The following is an 18,638-nucleotide window of genomic DNA, read 5'->3' as shown; positions in this document are numbered from 1 at the left end:
CTTGGGTAAGTAACAACAAGCCACATAAATCTAAACCTTCCATATCTTAAAACTGTAATTGGAATACAACAATATCAAGTATGGTTACTCACTCTGTATTTTATAATATTTATATTTTATAATGTGAAAATATCAATTCAATTTAAAGATGTTTTAAGATTGTTTAAACTGCATTTTATAAAATGGTTGCAATATAATTTTGTGTCAGGACTACATACAGGCATATGTATTCAAATATATACATGTGCATGTATACACACATGCATTTTTATACTTTTTACTTTGTCAAAACAATGAATAGACTTAGGAACCATTAGCATTATATTAATAAACATAGGAATACTGTATACATGTACCTACTTAAAATACCTACTTACATTTTTTTTTAAATAGAGAACAAAAAGTCCCCCAATGTATTATCCATTTTTGGCATTCATTCTGCTATTCTTTTCTAAACTGATTTATTTTGGTTATTTGTAAATTTTCTGACAATTTCGCCTATGTCCAAATTCCACGAAAATCTTAGACTTATCCCTAAGCTTGTTGGGAAACTCAAAAATTCTTTAAATAATTTCTTCCCAATGGTTCATTTGTGAAGCTTTAAATAGTTGGTGGTTTCCAACTATTAGATCAAAATCTCCTCATTATGTATGATTTGCACAGGACTACTTCTTTTATTTCCATCAATGCTTGTTGCTTCCCTAATTTCCAGTCCTACTCATTATAGAACTGAGGGACATCATGAGAAAACAGGCCAGAATGTGGAAAGCTAGGACAAGACACATCTGAACAGAAGAACGGAGCTAATCAGTGCTTCTCATAGTCGTCTCTTCCTCTGTCAGATGACTAATAATAATAGGTGTCTCCCATGATGCAACTGTTGAAAGATAGGACCTTCCTGTTCTAGAAGTTGTTCTTAACAAGTAGAAGCCAGTCATCCTTAGTAGAATCTAAGGCATCATTGAATCCTAACCTGTGAAGATTAAGTTTCTTCTCTCCTCTGTGTGTAGAATAGTAACTCACATAGCATCTGTAGGAGAATTGATAAAAATAGCTGAACTGTGAGAGTCCACAATAAAAAGTTCCTAGACTTGTTGTGAGATTCACTTCAATGGAAAAGACACCAATTTGAGCTAAGCCCCTGAGTTTATATACCCATAGAACAATCACAGATGTTGTAAAATAAAACTGAAAAATAAAAGAAAGTACTTTTGTTTTAGGAAATGTATGCACCTTGAAGAGCCAATTCAAATTGCCTTAATACAAGGAGTCTCAAATTATATACCTTAATAATCAAATTCTTTATATTAAACTATAATAAGAAAAAATTACATTTTATCTATTCTCAGATAAATCCAAACAAGATCTCTTTATGTAAATGCTCATATAGCTCTTATTTACTATATTTACTTATATTTCACTTTGATCTGTTCAGTGTAGCTTAGTCGTATATGGGCAACTCAAAATCTCAGCTTGAAAGAAACTATCTGTAATGGGCCATACACATATCTATGGCTGAATTTCTAATTAACACTATTTCTAATAGAACTGGCACTCTAAGCCCATTGTCTCCTCAGGAAGAATACCAAGCTCCTCGTGTGGTTTCTTTGGCAAATCTTCAAGCTGTCATATTAGTACTGAACTCACCCCTAGCTGACACCGTTTATTTTCTGCTTTTCTGTCTTGTGAGTTGACAGTGACATTGCCAAAGGACTGTAGTTACTGGCAGTGCTAGAACGTCCCTCAGAACTTCTATTAGTTTCACATTTCTCAGGACAACTAAGAATAGTATGATAAAGAAGTTGTATTGATATAGGTTATAATGCAGTGGTACCTCTAACATCCCTTAATAAACAATGATCAACTGATTCCAAGACCAGGAAAATGACTAGATTCTAATTTACACTGACTTATGGGAATTTAAATATATAAATATTTATGGGGTCTCCCTCAAGATAACCTTAAAGACCATGGAAGAAGTGGGCTGTCACTAATGGAGGTAGGTATCAGAATAAAATTTGGGAGTAGGGAGAAAGCAGAATGTCAGAAAATTAAAATTACAGACAATGGTAAGATGTATCACTGTGAACATGAGCTTTGCATGAGTATAAGTGATATGAAATTTGGAATATTAGGACTTCAATAACCAAGAACAAGCTCCATGAATATGGCAGTCACCAATATAACAGAAGCAGTAGGACCACAATCAAGAGAATAATTTTCCCCATGTCTAGTCAATTAAAACATTTTCCTGTCACTTCTAAATGGGACATTTATATCATACCTTCTTCTGCAAGGTACAGGGATCATCAAGAAAGAGGAATCTCAATAGACAGTATGAAATAGAAATGTTCGATCACAGTGATAGAGTATTTGCTGGACCTGACTGAGAATTTTGACATATGAACCCACAGGAGCTGTGATTGTAAGCAAAACATCTCAAAATATCAAGTAGGCCAAAATTCTTCTGTGAGTGGGATATGTGCCTTTGAAGTCACACTCCTAGCTGAGCAGTTGTAAGAAATCAATGCTTGTGGGGGAAGGGAGAGTCAGTTGTTTTCAGGGATGCAACCCCTGAGAAGCTACTCTTGCTCCAATAAATTGTCATCTATCCAAATGCATGCAAGCAGTACTAAGTGTGTCAGACTGTTAAAAAGAAAAAGAACGCTTGGCGGTGGTGGTGCACGCCTTTAATCCCAGCACTCGGGAGGCAGAGGCAGGCGGATCTCTGTGAGTTCGAGGCCAGGCTGGACCAACAGCCTCCAAAACAATACAGAGAAACCCTGTCTCACAAAACCAAAAAGAAAAAAGGAAAAAGAAAAAGAATGAGCACATGAAATTGAGGGGGAAAGGTATTTAGAGGGGACAGAGAAGGAATTGGAGGAGAGGGATGGATTGGGGATGGATTGATCAAAACACATTATATACAGGTATGAAATTATCAAACAATTAAAGGAAAAAGTGCCTATTTCAAGATGCTGCTGGTAGCTCATTACTGTTATGACTTTTCTCCTTTCTCTGTAATATCTAGGAGGACTAAATTGTGATACAATAATCATCTTTATGTACATGTTTATCAACATTTGTGGCAATTAACACAGAAACCCACAACTTGACAAGTACAGAGAGCAAGAGAATTTGGGGCACTCAGCCCAAAGTGGGATCTTTATCAAGTTGGTACTCTCAAGGCTCAGGGATATATGCTGAAGAGGAGGTAGAAAAATTGTAAGAGCTGGAAATGGTGGATGAATCCAAGGCAGTACCATCCTAGACACAACAGGAATATGCACACATTAGCTCACAATGTGATGAGTTAATAGCTGTGAAATAAATTATGAAAGACTCTAATCTTCAGTGTAGGATACTGGGAAGTTGCTATTGGAAAACAAAGACACTATTGGTACTGTTTTCCTCATCTCTTTATACTTAGGCAACCCTCCTGACCAGTTCTCAGGTTTAGTGGAGATAAAGGAAGTAATCACTTTCTGCCTGATATGTGTATAGTTTACCTCCCACATTCTCCATACCCAACATTTTCTACCTTTCATAAATATGATGAATTCATAAGCTCATGGACAAACTGAAGGAACCTATATAGAGATATTACCCATGTGATAATATCCAGAGAAAGACACTATGTATGGACATTTAAGCAGAAATAATAACTCTTTCAGTATGCTATATTAGTGCATTTGGGACTATTTGTTATATATTACACTAAAGCACAAAAATTATGAAATACTTAGAACAAGACAATCAGAAACATGACAAATGCAAAGAAAAATCTTAATGAAAAAGTTCTATGTATCCTTCTTTCTTAATCCACTTATACTTCTCTAACAGAACACCATGGACTAGTGGTCTGCAAATAATAGGAAGGCCCCAGTATATGTAATTTCTAGAAAGACACACTTCCTGACTCTCCATGCTATGCCCTCACATATTTGAATGGGGAGCTCTCCACAGCCTGTTCAGTAAGGGCAGTGACCTCATTTTTGGCAGTTGAACCATAACAATATAATCACTTAACAAAGCTTCCACCTTCTGATGTCATCATACCGGGGTGTTGGTATGTCAGCACATGAGCTGGGGGATGGGAACACCAGCCTAGATCTAGGCCATTTTTAATGTACCTCTCAGAGTTGACTGAGTTTTCTATGTACTATAGATATCTAAATCAATGATGACCTCATCCTTTGCCTTCAGTATTGAAACTGAAATGATCTCCTAATAGGTCTATCACCTGGCCAGTCTCTAACTTTTCCCTGCCTCTAAGAAAGTATATACTTTCATAAATACAAGTTGGAGCTAGGGAGATAACTTGGTACTTGCTGCTGGGACACTTAGTTTTTAATGTCCTGTTTTTATCTCTAGTAACCTCATAAAAATCTGGATCCAGATGAATGCTCTGAAACCTCAATGATGGGGGAAAGAGACAAGAAAATCATAGAAGTTCCTGACCAGCTAGTCTAACTAAAACAATGAGCTCCAGGTTCAGTGAGAAACCTTGTCTGAAAATATAAAATAGGGTTATGAGAGAGGAAGACACCTTCCATCATCATCTGATCTCCACACATGTGTAGACTACCACCTCATATCCTAATAAGGTATTAGTTCATTATTGTCATATTCCTGCTGCAAAGCCCAAATAGAATGAAAATTCTCCTGGATGCTACTGCTCAGATCATAATTTAAAAGGTTTCCAACAGCATGCTCTCTATCTACCGCACCAGTATATTCCCTAGCTCCTAACTCTATCTCCAGCTATTCAAGTCTTAATTTGTATCCTTCAGTGGAGCATTCTTCCTTTGTCATGTCATAGCATTCTGTTTCCTTGCTCTTAGTACTTTCCTTTCTATTTGACAAGCTTTCCATGCATTCTTCAAATTTCAGCTCAAATTACCTGGTTTTCTCCAGAAACTCAGGGGTCATTTTAGTCTCTGAATTTTACTTTATTACATCTAGAATTGCCAGTGGCAATATGATTGACTTCTACTATTGTATCAGTTAACACACTAATAGCTATTGGTTTATTCCTATTCTAGAATTCAGTCTTACTCAGGATTTAGGTTATATGATTTTTAACACTTTACCTTAAAGAGAGTTGATAATTCATAGTAGGTGCATAGTATGTATTTCCAGGAAGAAGTGAGATCAAATGGGTGAATGAACAAATGAATGATCAAAGTGTAAAACTGAAAAATGATTGTAGTACCTTTTCAGAAATTTGTCTGCCTATTTTATAGATAATCATTGAGGACCAGAACAGTGTTTGTTCTTATTTTTCAACAGGAGAATAATCATATCTTGGTAATTGATGTTTTTAAAGGGCTCTTACCACTCATAATGCACTCTAATATATTTCAGCGGATCTCAGGCACACAGAATCATGTTAATCATAAAACTTGGTTAGTGAAAACTAGCTTATCCATAATCCTTATCAGTTACTTACTTGTGCATCTATTTTCTTGCTTGTTTATTCACACACCCGTTGAATCATCCAAATATACAGCCACTATACTAAAAAAATCTGTGACTATGTCAAACTACCTAATAATTAGAATAATTCTTAACCCTTCTAATTTCCTTGTCCTCCCACATATAGAGTCAACCTTTCATCTATCTCTTTAGTAAAGTATTTTCCAGCATATCTTTTATGGAAGGTTTTTGTTGTAATTGCTTATTATCTCATTCATAATATCTATCCATGTTGTTGCATGCTGAATTTCTTTGTTTTCTGGTTAATGTTCACTTACAAAAACATACACAAATTAATTATTTCTCTCTTTTCTTTGTAGCCTCTAATATTTTGCATTTCTTCTTCTTCTTTTTTTCTTTTGGTTTTAGGGCTCTGCTTTGCTAAAGGAATACAAATATCATCAGTTTCTAGTGACTGACTATACACATTGGTTTAATGGCCACAGAAATATATGGCCTGATGAAGGGACTGTCTGTGAATTAAACAACAGTAAGTATGAACACTTCTAAGAATGCAATCTCCAGTACACAGTCTGAGTAGGTTGACCATGTATGGGATTGGCTCTTGAGAAACAGAGTATTCTGCAAATCTATAATAAGCATTAAATAATAGAATAAATATGACTATAGAATATTTTACTCTTTTTGAAGCATGTTTCAGCATTTCAAATCATATGTATATTATTTTCTCCAGATATAATCCTATAACTTTCATTTCATATTGTCTGTTGTTATGAGAAATTACTGTGACAAAAACACCTTAAGAGATAAAGGGCTTGTTTTAGCTAACATTCAAGGTACAGTCTATCATGGCAGAAAGTTAACGTAGCTGGAGCTTGAAGCAGCTGGCCATAGTATATCCAAAGTCAGCTAACAATTTAAAAACATGTGAACTTATTTAATAATGGCTATTTCATCCTAACAGTTGATAAAACCAGTCAATAGTCAGCAAGAATCTTTCTAAGTCTACCACATATTTATTTTATGATCTGAAACTCCAAATGTTCAAAAGTGAAACAGATGAACCATGCTAGCTGCAAGAGAGCACTGCACACGTTCATACATTTACATACATACATGCATACATACATACATGCATACTTAGGTAGTCATAAATTTGTGTGTGTTCCTTTCTGCCTATATTTTTCACATGTAATACGTTCTCTACTGAGACCTTAACTTGGAAAATTGAATTTGCTATGTTCTATTATAAAGCCTATGCATGGCCTTCTAATATTCATTGTGAAAACTATTTGACAATAACAAACTTGTTCTCCTTTAATCCTTGAGACAAACAGTAACTTCTATTTATTTAAGTCTTAGTTTCTGACTAATAGTGTGCAAAGGGTCATATTGTAAAATGAAAGCTTAACAAATGCCCTGTTTTGAATATCAATGAGTGACTTTTAGTTATCAACAAGAAAATGCAAGGATTCTTTTAAAAGACAAATACTAAACTATCCCAGAACTCATCTGGAGCCAAGAGAAATGAAAAAACTATTTGTTGGCAATGCTCTGGCTTACAGCTTGTTTCAAGGCAGGGTGTAGCAGCTTCAAATCTGGAAGGAGCCTGTCTTAATTTCTTTTCCTGTTGTTATGAGAAATTACTCTGACAAAAGAACCTTAAGAGATAAAGGGGTTGTTTTAGCTAACATTCAAGGTACAGTCTATTATGGCAGCAAAGTTAAGGCAGCTGAAGCTTGAAGCAGCTGGCCATAGTATGTCCAAAGTCAGCAGCAAAGAGGAGTGGCTATTCAGCTCCCTACCCCTTTTCAGTTTTCCTGGAACCCAGCCTATGATGTGGTACCTGCCACATTTAGGGTTAGTCTTTCTTCCAACATTAACCTAGTTGAGACCCTCAATCAATCCTCCTTGAGACTAGCTTACAGGTGATTCTGGATCTGCCAAGTTAATGGAAATTAATGGATACTGAGCCTTAGATCTCCTCTCAAAGTGGAATTCACTCCTAATCATACCATCCCAAAGAAAATAAAGCTAGGGAAAACTGTTTTCATCTGCCTTGCAAAAAAGGAAGGCATGGACTCCATGGATTCTGACATCCTTTTAGATTTACTTTGTCCTATGTTCAGGCACATTCCCCAGAAAATATTCATCCCAGGAAAGAAAAAAAGTCTATTGGCCGTCCTATAGCTAGTAAAAGATAAAAGTAATGTATTTCTGAGGCAGATTAAGCATTTGTTTTTTTTAAAATTTTCCTGAAGATAATTATCTACCCACTCTACCATGACAATACACACACACACACACACACACACACACACACACACACACACACAGAGAGAAACAGAGAGAGAGACAGAGACAGAGACAGAGAGACAGAGAGATGCTCCAATACAGATGCCCAGATGATTGTAATAGACTTGAAGATGATGTAGTCTACAAAAATTAGACACAATCTCTTGCACATAATTCAGTTCAATGTAATTGAATTTTTCTAATGCATCCAATTTACCTGTTGTATGTGGTCTGCTTGTCATTGCCATCTTCATTTTCAACATCTCTCCTATCTGAAGTGCTAGGATGAGGGGTTGTCAAGAGAAGTTAAGGACATGTAGTCAGACTTTATCAGTTCTTTATGGAAACAGAACCTGGAGATAGAATATGTAATTAAAGGGTATTTATTAAGTTAGCTTACATGCTATGGTCTTGGTAGTCCAACAATGGCTGTCTTTCACCAAAAGGTGAGAACACAGTAGCAGCATTTCAGTCTGTGAGGCTGGGTCTCTTAGCAGTCCCAATCTGATGCTGAATGCCTAGGAGATTTCGGGAGAGCTACTCGTCTTCAATCCATGCTGGAACTTGGAGGAAGCTGGACTCTGATATCAGCAAAGGGATGTGACAGCAACAGTGGGCTGGTGAACTTGCTAAGGAGAACAAAAGCTAACAGAAAGAAGCAAAATGTTCTTCTGAGACTCCCTTTGTCCTGGATGCCACCTGAAGATACTGCCCACATTAGGGTGAATCTTCCCACTTCAAGTAATCTGATCAAGCAATCCCTCCCAGGGGTGCCCAGGGGCTTGCCAATTAGGTTAATATCCAAAATTAAACTTTAGCAGTTTTACTTAAAGTTTTTATATAATTAAAATAGAATTACATAATTTTCTTCCTCTAACCTCTCTTATTGCTCCCCAACTCCCTTTCAAATTCATGGCCACCTTTTCTTTAATTTTTATTACACGCACAGACAGACAGACATATTTGAATAAATATATACATGCAACATTCTGTTTCATTTAGTGTTGATTAAGGGATGAGCACTTAGGATTGAATAGTCATTGAGAGTGCTCATCCCTGGTGAAAAATAATTCTCCCTCTCTTCATGGTTTTTAATTCCCTGTAGTTCTTCAACTAGACATAGGGCCCCATGAAAGTTCCATATCTATATTAGCATTTCAATTGAAATTGTCTTTTTTTCAGGTTTGTTGATATTCCATGGACTTAACTTCCCTCTCATATCTAGAAGACAAATTCTTACAACAGACTTCCTGGGTCTCTGTTCTTACAGGCTCTGCAACCCTTCTTTGTACATGCTCCTTGAGCCTGAGTCTTATGCTATAGATGTATTAGCTGGGTCTGGATATTCCATCATCAGTTTTTATTTGAATTTTGACTAGTTGTGACTTTCTGTAATGGTCCCCATCTAATAATCTAAAAAAAAAAAGCATTTTGGCATTTTGAGTAAGGAGTGAGAGCTACACTCATGTGTGGATAGAAGAATAAGAATTTAGACTAGAGTTAGGAAATATACTGGTTCAGGAAAGTGGCAATAGTAGGCTCTTCTCTAAGGTCTATGGCCTCACTAGTCATGGGTTATTAGTTAGGTTTATAGTACCAAGCATGGTTTCTCTCCTGTTAGCAGACCCTAAGTCTAATTAGACAGCTGTTTGCTAGGGCCAAGATATAAGTGCTACTGTTGCACCCTTTCTAATAGCTTGCTCCACTTACCATGAAAGCCAGTCTTCATAAAAACCTTTTGGTCATATCCTTCTCAGTTCCTCTAAGTCCCTTTACCAAATTCTGTGATATATTCAGCACTAGAGACAACTCCAACTTCTGGAAGGCCATCAACAGCAACAGAAACACCCTATTTTGGGAGTCATTTAAATAGTCCTGACCAACAACTGAAAAGTTTTCTTGTGATTGGTATTTAGGTTTTTGTTATATGGTATATGGCTCTTATGGGAAGCTTTATCACCCCAAGTGGTATATTTCATTAAAGCTACACACACACACACACACACACACACACACTTATATGAATTATATGTAATTTTAAGCAAATATAAAATGATATGATCCCTGATGGCTTTTGCAAGTATCCTTAGTGTTAATTATCTCCACTCCCTCATTCTCCTTCTTCTTTTACCTTCATGCCCTGCTACCATTAAAGCCCCTAAAAAGGGAATAACAGGATAGATATAATATAAATGAAGAAATTTGGGGTCATATTTTATTCCATACAATATTTTGGTGAACGCAGTATTATAATATTAATTATTTAGTCAGTTGGCCTTAATTCTCATACTGCCTTTTACATAATAGCATGGAAGTGTTATATTCAACCAATACTCTGTCTACATATTCACATATCATCGTCATCTTTTTGATAAAGATATGTGTGTACAGCAGGCAAGATGTGTTGGGAATTATCTCCTGCCTACCAGCAGTCCCACACCCCATTAGCCACAGCTAACCAGTGACTAATGAGTACTGCTGTGTAAATGGCCTAGCTCCCTCACCCTGCAGTTGGAACAATTCTGAGGCACATGTTCAACATTGATTCCCAGATCTGTGTAGCACATTTATGTTCCAGTTGCCAATATTGTCAACGTGCCTGATGATATGCACTCTATAGGCATTTTCCCCTTCTCTGAGTCATTTCTCCATTGAATTTCCTGGCTGCAGCCCTATAACAAAGTATTTGTACTGGAATTCTTGTGTGTTTGTCAGCTTCCCATTACTGGAACAAAACACCTCAGCTAACCAACCATAAAGAGTCAAAGTTTATTTTGACTCATAGTTTTGGGAGTTTTAGTCCATGGTTGGATGGACCCATAGCTTTGGGCCTGTGGCAAGAAGTAAATACATCATGGCAGGGAAAATACAGTAGATAAAACTCCTTGCACATGGCAGTAAGGACATAAGATAAAAGAGAGAAAAAGATCAAGATTTTATAAGCCACCATCAAGGGCATACTCCAGATGATCTAAAACCACCTCCTGAGATTCATCTTAAATCTACACTACCTTCCAGAATCACCAAAAGCTAAAGACGATGTGTGTTATACATGGGGCTTTAAAAGGCATCCCCTACCGAAATAATAACAATGTATACCAGGAGCTGCCCCTGGGTGAACTGAATAAATACAGAGTACCGGCTGCTACTGCAAAGGACTTGGATTCAATTCCCAGCACTGACATGGCAGTTCACAACCATCTGTCACTTTAATTTCATTGACCCAGACTCCTTCTCCTAGCCTCTGTGGACATGGTATGCAGACACACATGCAGGAAAAACATCTAGACACATGAAATAAAATGATAATAATTAAAATAAAAGGACGAAGACCAAGAAAGTGTTTATAATCCAAAATAATGTTTATAATTCATCCCAGTATTCAGAAAGAGAAAGTATGGTACATATAATTTATATGACAAACGTTTCATTTCAGAGGACTTTTAGATTCAATGGTATGGGATTTGGATGACTTAATGTGTGAAGTGATTGTTTAGAGAAGAAGAAAGTGGAAGGCTCAAAGCAACAGTAACTTCAAGCACACTGTCTCAGAAGCAAGAGATAGTATATGATGTTTAAAGAGCTGAAAGCAGTTAGAGGTGATTATAATAGAGGAGTAAACATAAGAGACAGATGATAAGGGGGATTGAAGAGAAAGATGAGGGTTAGGGACAATGGACCATGGGATCTGAGCCAAGAGGAGTTTTCCTCTTGCAAGGGTCATAAAGAGGTACTGTGGGAAGTTAAACAGAGCAGGAGTAGGACTGATTGCTGTTTTGAGAATATTACCACTGACAAAGGGAGTAGAGTGAACTGTACATGTTTAAGGGAAAAGCTGAGAGAGCCATTAGAAGCTTATGCTGCGAATCCAGTCAGGAAATGATCTGAATCTCCACTAAGTTCATGGTAGAAGGTGTAGAGGAGAAAGGGTGTATCACAAGGTTATTGAGTGGAGCCAACCAACAGGACTGTTGGAGTAATGATAATGGGGAAGGTGGAAATGAGGACTCCAGGTGTCTATAAATGGTAACTGGAGCAGTTGATGGCTATCCCACCCCTGAAGTTGACAGTCACTGGGGAAAAAGAAAGGTTAAGATGTCAGAATATGAATGTAGCTTTAGCTATGTTGAAGGCCTTAAGCCTGTCAGATAGTAACAGAGGACTAAAGACCCGGCCTCAGAGAAAATTAAACTAGAGAAATAGAAGGATAGAGAAATAGAAGACTCTGTCAGATAAAAATATAACGCATGAAAACAATGCAGCCAACTATGGGCAACTGTGGAGTAGAGAAGCAGATGGATAATGAGTTGGCACTAGAGATTGGCAACATACAGGAAGCAAGCAGAGTCCTAGTACTCATAAATGTAAGGTGTGTCAAGGAGCATCTATAACTCCAGGACTTTGGGGAAGGGTGGCTATTAGAGTAATTCTAGGGGCTCACTGCCCAGCCAGCCTGTTTAACTGAAACAGCAAGTTCCATGTTCTGTGAGATACTGACTAAAATTTTAAAAAAAGGCAGAGAACAATTGAGAAAGATATCCTAGTGTCAGTCTCCAGCTTCTACACATGAACTAGCTTGCCTGCATCTTCACATACAAACACAGAGAAGAGGCAAACAGAGATGAAAAAATGAAGTATATTCATCTCATGCTGGAAAGTGGAGCTACGGGAGTCTTGTGGAATGATACCTGCCAATATCCAGGCTAGTGCTCTCAGCACACACAGAGTATATTCTAGACCTCTGCCTCATTATGTACTCATTTAGCTTCATAACCTTGCTCAAATAGGTATATTTGGAGAATCAAGGTTTTTTAACGGCTGCAAAAGCTATTAAAGATACTGTAGATGTATATAATTTTGACTTAGTTGAGAGGGAGGCATCACAGAGAATTCATTTCTCTGAAATAAGTGTCATAGTCTATTCAGGATATTACAATAAACTACCAAAGACTAAGTGACATAAAAGCCAAAAAGTATTTCCCATAGCTCTGGAAGTTGGAAGTCCACTATCAGAGTATTAGGATGTTCAGTGCTGGTGACGTCTCTACATGATCCCATATCAGGAAGAGGACTGGGAAGTTCCTTGAGTATCTTCTCATGCCACTAATTGCATTGATCAAGATCCCAGACTCATGAACTATACCCATCCCAATAGGCTACCCCTAGGCAACATGTCATTAGGGATTTAAGATCTCATCATAGGACTTATGACATGTCTACAACAGAAACTTCATGGATATTATTACTTCCTCTTAGTAGATGAAGAAATTGAGACTGAAGGTTTTATGAAAATCCTCAAGACTACACTATTTCCAGACACATGACAAATATTGTTATTTATATATACTCTTATTTATTCCTCTTGTTCCTCTTTTATTGATACTTCACAGTTCACTTTATAGGATTCCTTCAAAGACACCTATGAAATTAATTCCAAACTGCTGCTAATGGTTTCAATTCAGGCTTTGTTTGAGGTTTTTTTTTAAATTTCTCCCATTCAGTTACAGAATATTTGATCTGCTTCAATTAAATTTGATTTTAGTGCTGAAATTAAAACAACCGCCTTTGTCTTTGTCAGCAGAGATGAATATCATTTCAATAGAAACATGAAGAGGCTTTAGTTTTCACGGTTAGGATTCTTTTCTCCCGTCTCCCACTTGTCTCTGTCTTTCTAGACACACATACATACCCAACAAGAGGGAGGGGAGAATGTAGCTACCACTATCCACTTTACTTATGTTCTGTAAAGTCTGTGTAAATAGTGAATGAACAACTACAAATTAACAGCTGCTGCTATGGTAAGTGTAAGTTGGAGGCCATGTTAATCTCTGATGTCACTGATATTAACTGATTGACACATAAGCACAGATAAAGTTGTCTTATTCAATACTTATTCTACAGAGTGACAGCACCAACAAAACCTAGGAAGTTAACATTGTGCCTTTCTGTGTTAGGATATACTTCTGAGAACTAGAGAGCTGTTGGTATATGTTCTGACCTCCAAAGACTTAAGAGCCTGAAATTCTGATGACCAAAGTTGTAAGCACTAGCAATGTCTCATCTATCAGAGGGAGGGATGCAGGGAGGACACAGATGAAGAGAATCACTTTTATTTTTTGGTTTTTCGAGGCAGGGTTTCTCTGTATTGTTTCGGAGGTTGCCCTGGAATTTGCTCGGTAGACCAGGCTGGTCTTGAACTCACAGAGATCCGCCTGCCTCTGCCTCCCGAATGCTGGAATTAAAGGTGTGCGCCACCAATGCCTGGCAAAGAGAACCACCTTTAATTTTATTTGTTTGGGGGCTGGAGGATAACTATAGAACCTTACACATGCTGGGAAATGAATTCACTTCTGAGCAACATCCTCATTCTCTATCCTTTAAGTTTTGCCCAGGTGCATGGCCATTTGGTTGGTACCAACACAACTAAGGGAAGATTCCTACTCATTCTATGAGCTTATGCCCCAACTTTCTCTGAATTCAACCTTGTAAACACCAGTTCTGTAGGTATTAGTTGTTCTGGATAAGCTGACACTTAAAATTGACTGGTTTTCCCACAGACCACAAGACCAATGCCCTTGTTTCTTATCTATCACAAGTTTTGTCAGAAGAGCTAGTCAGAGCCTGATTGTAGAGATGACTGTTAGCATTTCCACACTTCCCCATTGGCCATTTTACATGGCAAAATCCCCCAACAAATTATGCAAAGGTGAAAAATTGTGGCATTAATAGACAACAAACAGGTAGCTCCCTGAAGTCTGTACCTAAAGCAATAAAACAAAACGTAGTCTGACTTTGGTCCCACTAAGAGCACCTTGTCTTTATTTGAAGACCCCAAATTTCTACCTTAACACATGTCTGCAAAGTATTTATGTGGGGATTCAAATAGGTAGGTGAAAAGCCTAAGTATGGAATATATGAATAATGTGGATTGATTTCAAATTTTTGGTTAGTGTGCATGTGTGCACATATGTGTGGGTGAGATATATGCCCATGCTATTTCAACCACTGAGTGGTAGTTAATTGTAATGTGTCAGACACTGTCCCATGGTTGAATACATTGTGTGGACTGACAGCATGTCACATATGGAAAATGCTCTGTGATGGCCATGCTTTCAGTTTCAAATCTGTGAGTTTATTAAGCATATAACAAACAAAACTACGAGACCAAAAAAAAATTACCAAGTAGAAGACAGGTATCAAGACATCATCAAATCAGGCACTTAGAACATCTAGCAGAATCTGGAAGCCCTGTTGAAATCATCTGTCCCAAGTTTCCAATTGATTAAGAATTCCAGGCAAAAAGTATCTTTTCATGGATGTACTCCCAGATTCTTGTTCCCCTGTAGACACTTTTACACCATGGAAGAAATATTAGTTAGCTCTGTTGGAAATGGTTTACCCTTAACTGTTTGAAAGAATGTCATGTTTTAAGTCTCTCTCTCTCTTGTTCTATGTTTTCTTTTCTTTTTGTTACAGGCTGAGCTAGGAAGGTTTTAGAGGCTGCCTAAAATAAACACTCCCTAGTCTGGAAGGGAGTATGGTATGGCACTCCTTTGTTTAAGTCCACTCTCAAAAATTGAAACAGTGACTGAAAATTTACCAGTATGACTTATATTATAGAATTTTATATGGAATCTCCTTAGGATAGGACATGCTGGGAAATTTGGAAAGTTTGGAAGCTGTTGCAACCAACATTTGAACTACATTTTATTCTGGTTAACAATACAGCTCTTCTAAACTGTCTTCCTTCTTTATGCTCATTGTTATTACCCTGTATCTCTTTCCTCAGTGGATTGTCAAACTGATGTCTACATTCCGTGCATAACAGTCTCTTGTGCAACCCAGGACTAGAAATACAGGGAGATTCTTCACTTCAAGCATCACACTTTTGCCATAACACTAGCAACTGACTTTTGGTTTTTCGTTTTAAGCCTTGGTTGACAGGATGCACAGATATAGTGACCAACCTTTTGAATATGATACTTCTAACCCTTCAGTATGTAAGTAGTCTGCAGCCTTCAAAGTTGTCAGTGTCACTGCAGCTCAGAACACACAGAAGACCAACAGCTAAGCAGACCTTGTCAGCCATATATCCATGAAGAATCATGGAGTATTTGTGCCTTTGTTGGTTGCTTTCTAATTACCATGTTTTGTGTGAAATGCAATGACTGCATTGATGCTAGACAATTCTAAAGACTATGAAGGTTTGGAGCTTTCTCCTCAGATATTCATAGTTATTTCACTGTCTTGTCTTCTAGAAGTCTTAACATGATTCATCCTCATGCAGCTGACATACTATACAGTTACATCATTGTTTCTTGGTCAGGTTTTGTACATGCACAACGTATATCTTATTGTGCGATGATTGGTTAAATCTCCATGGCAACTGGATATTCAGAGCTTCTTTATAGCACTCCCTATCCTGTAAATATTTATTGAGTATGAGTGTTTTGGTATAATGTTACTCTGATTATGTTTGGGGAGTTTACGATATTGTAAATCATTTACTTTCTCTGACCCCCTCCCCAAACACTGAGGTCTTCTTCATCAGGAACAATTCACCCTCTAGTGGAAGAATATGGATATTGCAGCTGGGGTTCCAACAGCTAGCAAAGCTTTGCAGCTGAAACAATATCTGCAGATTTTATTTTTTAATTATTATTGTATAATCCTCTGTTTTGTGCTGGTTTGTTATTAAATATAATCCAATAGAGAAATCTCCTTAAAATGCTAATTTTCTTTCTTATGTTTATAGGCAGGAAAATGCTTAAAGCTATAAAAAGCAGTACTAAGCAGTACTAACACTGACTAATAGATTTTTCTTTACACTCATCTCCATTTCTCCCTTGTTTAAAGCCAAACAGAAATTGATTGGAAAATGGTTTCGAGTATGCTTTACACACTTAAACAATAATGGGAGATGCTTTTCCCACATATGCTTTTTATAAACTGCAGAGTTATTTTTAAATCAACAATCTAGTACCAAAGGGGAAAACAATTTGTCCAAACTGATCAGAAAACAATGATCTCACTACCAATGAGCATTGATCATGGCTATGAGGACATTGTAGAAGTTCTGGTCCCTTCCCTGATACTGTGAGTTCCTTGTCAATTAAAATGATGAAACTGAAGAATGCCTTCAAGTTCAAAATGTCCAGAGGTGAAATAAATTGTTGAAGTTCACACAGCTATTTGTCAACCAAGCATAAACCCGTTTGTCCAGGTTCTGCAATCTGTCACCATTCCTATCGCACAAATTTAGAGTTAGACTGACAGGATGGTAATCTCTCTTGGCTCTACAATACCTGCCATTGTGGATGACATCCTTAGACACCCTGCACATACTTGCCTCATCTATATGGGGAGTGGGAACGCCCACTTCACAGATGATATGGGAAGGATAAAAATGATTTATCATAGGACATGATGCAGAGTAAGTACTCAGGAGAGATTGGCAGTCACTCTGATTAGTATTGTTGCAATGGGTGTTTTTCTTTGTTTTGAGACAGTCTAAAACCAAGACTACTTCTCACTCCTGGGAGTAAATGAGTATTACACTCAAGGGACATTTAAGTCTTTGATTCTTGTTCCATTACTCACAAGTATTTCATGACTGTTAGAAAATTACTAATCTTACCCTCCATTCATACACTATCATAAGGATGCTAACAGCTGTTTAAAGAGAGTATTTTGATTTTTCAGAACATATTGCATTGCCTCTATTAAGCCTGATTTGTAAAATAATTCCAGGATAATTTAGAAACTATGGCATATTAGAAACCAAAGATTATAAAGTGCAAATGAGATTTCTTCTGCTGCTGACATCATAACAGTTTTTACAAAGCCATTATCTTCTCAGTAGAGACGGATGTCATACAGTCATTATCCTCAAATCATAACGAGGTGGGCCATTAGTGTCTCCTTTGGAGACCTTATGGTCCGAGATGTTAATGAGTGTTTGGGGAACCTTAAATCCTAGGATGGTTGACAGGGTACTCCAGACCATAACAGAACCTTTTTTCCAATGACAATGGATCCTGTCAATTTCTATTAAGGAACTTTTTAATTCCCCAATCATTAAGACACTGGAAGGACTTATTATACTAGCCTATAATTAAGGAAGCTTTCAGCCATAAATCCCTTCTGGGGATCCCTTGCCTTTAGTCAATATGGCCTGAGTAAAGGGTAAGTCTGTCACACACAGGACTGTGGAGACAGCACATATTTTAGGAAAATCTTAGAGGGTAAGAACTCTCTGGGGTTTAACCCCAGCTCTTACAAGTTTCTGCTCACTCTCTACTAAAGGCACAAAGTAAATGAAGTTCCTTCATTAAAAAGCAAAGGTCTCCAGCAATTGGTCATTCTGGCTATTGTATCTTGTCTTAATTGTCATTTGAACATTCATGTCAGGTGTGTGATAGAGAAGCACAAGCTTAGAACACTATTACTGCCTTTAAATAAATTCTCAGATTATTATGAAGATTGAATAATAAAGACATAGTAATGACATCCAAATACAAGCCAACAAATGATAGAAAGAGGAGGGACAGTACAATGGTGCTTTCCCAGCCATGGCTATAAAGAGAATTATGAAATCAATGGGAAAATAAACATGGAAGTGGTTACTGAATAGACATGATACTTTGACTTTAGAGGAATATGACTTCAACAACAAATGAACACCCTTGCCTCAATTTCCTGCATTCTCAGTTGAGTAATTACATTAGAATATCCTGGTACAATTTACACTAGAAGACTATTAGTACTGTTAAGATTTTTCTATGAAGGGTAATAAACAACAGTTGGATAAAAAGATAGATGCTGTGGACATATTCAGACAGGGAAACTTACCGACTTGATTGCAAGTAAAGTTTAGTTTTCAGCCAAAATTTATCGCTCAAAAA

This window comes from Mesocricetus auratus, unplaced genomic scaffold (assembly GCF_017639785.1).
Source record: "Mesocricetus auratus isolate SY011 unplaced genomic scaffold, BCM_Maur_2.0 Super-Scaffold_100006, whole genome shotgun sequence".
NCBI classification, from domain to species: domain Eukaryota; kingdom Metazoa; phylum Chordata; class Mammalia; order Rodentia; family Cricetidae; genus Mesocricetus; species Mesocricetus auratus.
Note: the sequence above shows the minus strand (reverse complement) of the source record.